At 41.7% G+C, this 7,780-nt stretch overlaps 1 long non-coding RNA gene across 1 annotated transcript; it reads left to right on the top strand.

The window, feature by feature from the left end:
- Nucleotides 1-3,068: 3,068 nt before the first annotated feature.
- LOC109896829 (uncharacterized) lies at nt 3,069-7,070 on the top strand. The gene is made up of 3 exons (XR_004210946.1): nt 3,069-3,909; nt 4,312-4,403; nt 6,063-7,070. It is a non-coding gene; the product is annotated as an uncharacterized LOC109896829 (long non-coding RNA).
- Nucleotides 7,071-7,780: the final 710 nt, after the last annotated feature.

The raw sequence follows: 7,780 nt of genomic DNA, 5'->3' as shown, positions 1-7,780 counted from the left end.
GAGTTTAAATGTATTTGGCTATGTAAACTTCTGACTTCAACTGTATGTTTCATGATTAACGACTCATGGTGTAATTGTAATGACATACAGGAACTCAAGTCCTTTTGTTCACCCAACCCTAGAATCCCTCACGATCAAATTCCAACCGTATTATCTCCCAAGAGAATTCTCTTCGGTTATTGTCACAGCCGTGTATATCCCCCCTCAAGTCGATACCACGACTGCCCTCAAGGAACTTCAATGGACTTTATGCAAACTGATAACCATATATCCTGAGGCTGCATTTATTGTAGCTGGGCACTTTAACAAAGCAGATTTGAGGACAAGGTTACCTAAATTCTATCAGCATATTGATTTTAATACGCGGGCTGGAAAAACACTCTACCATTGTTATTCTAACTTCCGGGACGCATACAAGGCCCTCCCCACCCCCTTTTCAGCAATCTGACCACGACTGCATTTTGCTCCCCCTTCCTATAGGCAGAAACTCTAACAGGAAGTACCCGTGCTAAGGACTATTCAACGCTGGTCTGACCAATCGGAATCCACGCTTCAATATTGTTTTGATCACGCGGACTGGGATATGTTCCGGGTAGCTTCAGAGAATAATATCAATGTATATACTGGGACGGTTACTGAGTTTATCAAGAAGTGTATTGGAGATGTTGTACCCACTGTGATTATTAAAACCTACCCTAACCAGAAACAATGGGTAGATGACAGCATTAGCGCAAAACTGAAAGCGCAAACCACCGCATTTAACCATGGTAAGGTGACTGGTAATATGGAAGAATACATACAGAGTAGTCATTCCCTCCCTAAGGCAATCAAACAGGCAAAACGTCAGTATAGAGACAATGTGGAGTCACAATTCAACGGTTCAGACACGAGACATATGTGGCAGGGTCTACAGACAATCACGGACTACAAAAGGAAAACCAGCCATGTCGCATACACCGACGTCTTGCTTCCGGACAAACTAAACACGTTCTTTTCCCGCTTTGAGGATAACACAGTGCCACCAACGCTGCCAGCTACCAAGGACTGTGGGCTCTCCTTCTCCGTGGCCGACGTGAGTAAGACATTTAAACGTGTTAACCCTCGCAAGGCTGCAGAATATGTGCTGCCCAACTGGCTGGTGTGTTTACGGACATATACAATCTCTCCCTATCCCAGTCTTCTGTCCCCACATGCTTCAAGATGGCCACCATTGTTCCTGTACCCAAGAATGCAAACTACATGACTATTGCCCAGTAGCACTCATGAAGTGCTTTGAGAGACGAGTCCAGGATCATGTCGCCTCCACCTTACCTGTCACCCTAGACACACTTCAATTTGCTAACCGCCCCAATAGATTCACAGACAATGCAATCGCCATCACACTGCACTATCCTATCCTATCTGAACAAGAGGAATACCTATGTAAGAATGCTGTTCATTGACTATAGCTCAGCACTCAACACCATAGTACCCTCCAAGCTCATCATTAAGCTTGAGGCCCTGGGTCTGAACCCCACCCTGTGCAATTGGGTCCTGGACATCCTGACGGGCCACCCCCAGGTGGTGAAGGTAGGAAACAACACCTCCACTTCGCTGATCCTCAACACGGGGGCCCCACAAGGGTGCGTGCTCAGCCCCCTCCTGTACTCCCTGTTCACCCATGACTGTGTGGCCATGGACGTCTCCAACTCAATCATCAAGTTTGCAGACGACACAACAGTAGTATGCTTGACTACCAATTAAGACAGCCTGCAGGGAGAAGGTGAGGGCTCTGGAAGTGTGGTGTCAGGAAAATAACCTCTCACTCAACGTCAACAAAACAAAGGAGATGATCGTGGACTTCAGGACATAGCAGAGGAAGCACCCAACTATCCACATCGGCGTGACAGCAGTGGAGAAGGTGGAAAGTCTTAAGTTCTGCGGCGTACATGTCACTGAAAAACTGAAATGGTCCACCCACATAGACAGTGTGGTGAAGGAGGAGCAACAGCGCCTCTTCAACTTCAGGAGACTGAAGAAATTTAGCTTGTCACCTAAAACCCTCACAAACTTTCACAGAAAAACAATTGAGAGCATCCAGTCGGGCTGCATCACCGCCTGGTACAGCAACTGCACCACCCACAACCTCAGGACTCTCCAGAGAACGGTGCGTTCTGCACAACGCGTCAGCTGGGGCAAACTACTTGCCCACCAGGACACCTACAGCACCCAATGTCACAGCAATCAATGTCTCAGTCCCAATGTCAAAAGATCATCAAGGACAACAACCACCAGAGGCACTGCCTGTTCACCTCGCTATCATCCAAAAGTTGAGGTCAGTACAGGTGCATCAAAGCTGAGACTTAGAGACAGAAAAACAGCTGCTATCTCAAGGTCATCAGACTGTTAAATAGCCATCACTAGCACAGAGAGGCTACTGCCTACATACACAGACTTGAAATCATTGGCCACTTTAATAAATGGAACACTAGTCAATTTTAATAAGGTCACTTTAATAATGTTTATATATCTTGCATTACTCATCTCATATGTATATACTGTATTCTATACTATCTATGCCGCTCTGACATTGCTCGTCCATATATTTATATATTCTTAATTCCATTCCTTTACTTAGATTTATGTGTATTAGGTACTTGTTGTGAAATTGTTGGATATTACTTTTTAGATATTGCTGCACTGTCGGAACTAGAAGCACATGCATTTCGGTACACCCTCAATAACATTTGCTAAACACTTGTATGTGACCAATCAAATTTGATTTTGATTTGTTCTCGAGTCCGAGTCCATGTCTGATTCACCAATGGTTGACTCACGAGTCCCTATGGCTAAAGTCCGAGTCCCCTTGCTCTGAGTCACTGGGTCCACATTAACTCAAAATACAGTTATACAGTCAGATATAGTGCCCACCAGAGAACCTGAGGGACATTTATAAAAGAGATCTTAAAACATACCTTTTTAGCATTGCTTTTCCTTGGGGTGCTTTTTAGTCAATAGTTTTAATTGTTATTCTTTTGTTTGTTGTGTAGTAAATATTTCATTTTTATTTTCATTGTTTTTATTTTTTATTTTCCTGTGAAGTACATTGTGTTGCATTCCATGTCTGAAATGTGCTGTAAATTTAGTTTGATTTGATTAGTGCAGTGGCAAGAGGGATTTAGTCATTAAATTGTTTGCTATCCATTTTCCTTTCTTTCTGTGCCACCAAATGTTTGCATTTAGGCTACTGATAATGTTACCAGGACCACGTTCAGTTGCAAAACGTTCTCAAACGTTGCAGATAGAAATTCCATGAATGGAGCCAACATTATTCCTTATTCAACATGTCAGAGAGGCATGTTTGTTCTATATACACATTTCTTTTGGAACGTTCCAAAACGTGACGTCCTGCTGAAAGCACCGCAGGTTGTTAGCTGTAGCTAGCTAATGAGGTAACATAACTGAACAAGGTGTAGCCTATTCTTTGAATCAGCTGTGTACTGCTAGGGCAAAAAACAAAATGTGCCCCTTGGGAGGGAGGGCCCTGAGGGTTAGGATAACTACCAGTACTGTTAATTTAACCCATTTATTTTAACACTGTGATTTCAACTATCCTTGATTTGCAGGTTGAAAGGGAGACACAAAAGGTGAACTGCTATAAAAAAAATAGTATAGAAAAGTATTTTGTATTTTGAAAATGCAAATTTCAGCTCTCGAAAGTATCTTGTTACAAAATACATTGGGATTGTAGTTCAGCCCAATGTAATTCAAAAATGACAAAATACTCAGAAGTAATTGAAATACACATTTAAAATACATGTAACAGGAATACTCGCCATCTCTGCATGCAGCAGACAACCCTGGTGAAGTGGCCAAGAAGATCCCCCATTTCTTTGAGCTGCCACTGGACGACCATCTTACCACGACCAGGTATAGCACATCTCACACGCCATAGCACACATACTCATGCATGCTCACACACACATCATACCACTTGTATACATACACATGCACACATACAATAAACCCATATACAAAACACTTGATAATCGGTTAATTAGTGTTGTCACAATAAAGTATTCAATCCAGGCTTAACTCTCACTGTATCTCTCTCTATTGACATCAACCTTGGTGATTTATTACGTTATGTAAGATTCATAAAGAAAATAAACAGTTTCGGTTGACATTTTGGATTTTGGACCATAGTCAGCACATTTACATGCGCACTATAATCATTCGATATTAAGCTGATTATGGGCTATACAGCAGTAAAATTGGGCTCTGTTTTTTCCTGTTACATTTCCTCACTGTCACTTGTGTTGTGGTCTCCAGGGATCTGACCGTGCTGGTGTCTAAGATGAATGACAAGCAAATGGACAAGACAGAGCTGGGCTAACTCCGAGCCATCATCCTCTTCAACCCAGGTTAACGCTCATGTCTTCAAATATTTTTTTTCTTCTCATAAAGCCCTTTTTACATCAGCAGTTGTCATAAAGTGCTTTACATAGATACCCAGCCTAAAACCCCAAAGAGCAAGCAGTGCAGAATCAGAAGCACAGAAGCTAGGAAAAACACCCTAGAAGGCAGAAACCTAGGAAGAAACCTTCAGAGGAACATGGCTCCGAGGGGTGGCCAGTCCTCTTCTGGCTGGACCAGGGTAGAGATTGAAAAGTACATATGGCAATTAAGGCCAGATCATTTTTCAAGACCAACTCCAACCAGTTCCTGATAATCAGTTGATTGGTAGGATCTGGTCTGTTAGAGCAGGGCTAGAACAAAAGCCTGAACCACCCAGTGGCTGTCCAGTGGAAGGTTGCCCACCTCTGCTGTAAGTCAATTACCATAAGAAAACAAAAAAATATATTAAAAACTATTTTTTGTCTGTAATTTAAAAGGTGCTGGTACAGGTTGGTGGGACTACAATAATTTGAGACTTATAGGACCATCTTTACTTTTTTGTATTATAATTTGCAGGTGTAACTTATTTGAACAAAAATATAAATGCAACATGCAACAATTTCAACAGTTTTACAGAGTTACAGTTCATAAAAGGAAATCAGTCATTTAAATTAATAAATTAGACCCTAGTCTATGGATTTCACATGACTGGGCAGGGGCGCATCTCTGGGTGGGTCTGGGAGAGCATAGGCCCACCCACTGGAGATCCCAGCCAATTAGAATGAGTTTTTGCCCACAAAAGGGCTTTATTACAGACAGAAATAGTCCATCAGCTGTCCAAGTGGCTAGTCTCAGATGATCCTGCAGCTGAAGAAACCAGATGTGAAGGTCCTGGGCTGGCGTGGTTACATGAGGTAGTGCCAGTTGGACACACTGCCAAATTCTCTAAAACGACGTTGGAGGTGGCTTATGGTAGGGCAATGAACATTCAATCCTCTGGCAACAGCTCTGGTGGACATTCCTGCAGTCAGCATGCCAATTGCATGCTCCCTCAAAACTTGAGACATCTGTGGCATTGAGTTATGTGAAAAAATGGCACATTTTTGGCACAATGGCACAATGGCCTTTTATTGTCCCCAGCACAAGGTGCACATGTGTAATGATCATGCTGTTTAATCAGCTTCTTGATATGCCACACCTGTCTAGTGGATGGATTATTTTGGCAAAGATTAAATGCTCAAAAACAGGGATGTAAACCAATTTGTGCACAACATTTGAGAGAAATAAGCTTTCTGTGTCTATTAAACATTTCTGGTATCTTTTATTTCAACTCAGGACCAACACTTTACATGTTGCATTTATAAACACGTTTTCAAGACTATTCCTGTGCTTCCATCATGATTTTAGAAGACTGTATAAGCTATTTATATTATAATTTTAAAGTCTTTATATCAAAATGTCTGATGTTGGTAATTCGTATAAACCAATATCAAGGCAGTTGTGAATTCATTGGTATGAACATACAATACAGCTGCCAGATTTGAAATGGATGGTAAAGCCATTGGATCACCCACATTGTAAAACCAGACAAAATTGTTTTGACCCCTTTGCCTGCTGATGGTAGGCTACACTGAGACGCCAATGTTTGCCCAACAACTGATGATTGTTTTTGCACCTTTGAACAGAGAGAGGAATCAGTCAGCCCTCAAGCCCATGCCAAATGTGGGACGAGACTCAGCATCGGGGTCAAATTCAGACCCACAATACCTATGACTTCAACTATAGTCGCTGCTGCTGCCACTGTTTTACAGTAAGTAGGTAAGTAAACCTTGTACAAGTAAGCCTCATCTCAGCCAGAATGGCCCACAAGGGCAGGAGCCCATCTCCTGATTCTATAGCGTGAGGCAGCTTGACTTGCCTAGTTAAATAAAGGTGAAATAAAAATAAATGTACGTACAATTACACTTCCTAGACAGGACGCTAATCCATCTTCTTAATGCTGAGTGACCCGACCAGGGATCAGACCAGGCAAAAATATTGAAGGCAAATATGTTGCAGTGTGCAAACTTAACATGATGAACAGGAATGGCATTTACTCTCACAGGTGGCCAAAAATAACTACATGAAAGCCAAGCCCCCAATAGGCCACACCTCCTGGAAATAACCAATGGATTATATTTAAAAAAAGACCCAGCTGCTGGGTCAACTCAGAATGAAATTGAATAAAAAACTCAACTGATGTTTAAATTAACCCATGTTTGGCTGATCAGATTATATATTTACATTTTATGATATTGCACAGATATAAAGGAAAGGTTAGGTTATAGCAGGTCACTTCATTTTTGAGCACATGTACTGTAAGTAATACATCTTGTTAAAAAGCTTGTTTCCAATATTGGAATAGCTGGTACTTTTTCTGTTACCTCCAATCTCCCATGTGAGTTATACAGTTCAAAGTATGCAAAGGCTGAAAGAAAGGTCTACTTTAAACTTTAGAAGAAATAGGGCTTGATTACAAGCTGAGACCACAAGCAGAGCGCTCACCAACCGATCCTTCTGGGGATCGGACCCTTTTTTCCCCAACTATCGTCTAAAAGGACTTACCCAAATCTAACTACATGTAGCTCAGGACCTGAAGCAAGGATATGCATATTCTTGATATAATTTGAAAGGAAACACTTTGAAGCTTGTGGAAATGTGAAATTAATGTAGGAGAATAACACATTAGATCTGGTAAAAGATAATACAAAGAAAAAAAAACATGCGTTTTTGAAATGCAAGAGAAAGGCCATATTTAGATTTTGGCCACTAGATGGCAGTGTATGTGCAAATGTTAGACTGATCCAATGAACCATTGTATATATGTTCAAAATCAAGACTGCACAAATGTGCCTATTTGGTTTATTAATACATTTTCAAGTTCATAATTATGCACTCTCCTCAAACAATAGCATGGAATTATTTCACTGTAATAGCTACTGTAAATTGGACAGTGCAGTTAGATTAACAAGAATTTAAGCTTTCTGCCTGTATCAGATAAACCTATGTCCTGGGAATTTATTTTGTTACTTGCAACCTCATGCTAATCACATTAGCCTACATTAGCTCAACCGTCCCACGAGGGGGACACCGATCCCATAGAGGTTTTAATCTCAAACCCAACCTCCCTGGGTGCAGGGCTATAGTCCTGATTACAGGGGAAGTAACACAGCAGGTATGTAACCAACAGTGGAGGCTGCTGAGGGGAGAATGGCTCATAATAATGGCTGAAACGGAGCGAATGGAATGGATAGACGTATTTGATACCATTCCACCTATTCCGCTCCAGCCATTGCCACGAGCCCAATCGCCCCAAAATAAGGTGCCACCAACCTCCTGTAGTAACCAACACAAGCACTTCATC

The sequence above is a fragment of the Oncorhynchus kisutch genome, linkage group LG9, assembly GCF_002021735.2.
Source record: "Oncorhynchus kisutch isolate 150728-3 linkage group LG9, Okis_V2, whole genome shotgun sequence".
In the NCBI taxonomy this organism is placed as follows: Eukaryota; Metazoa; Chordata; class Actinopteri; order Salmoniformes; family Salmonidae; genus Oncorhynchus; species Oncorhynchus kisutch.
This window is presented reverse-complemented; position numbering and strand designations above follow the sequence as displayed.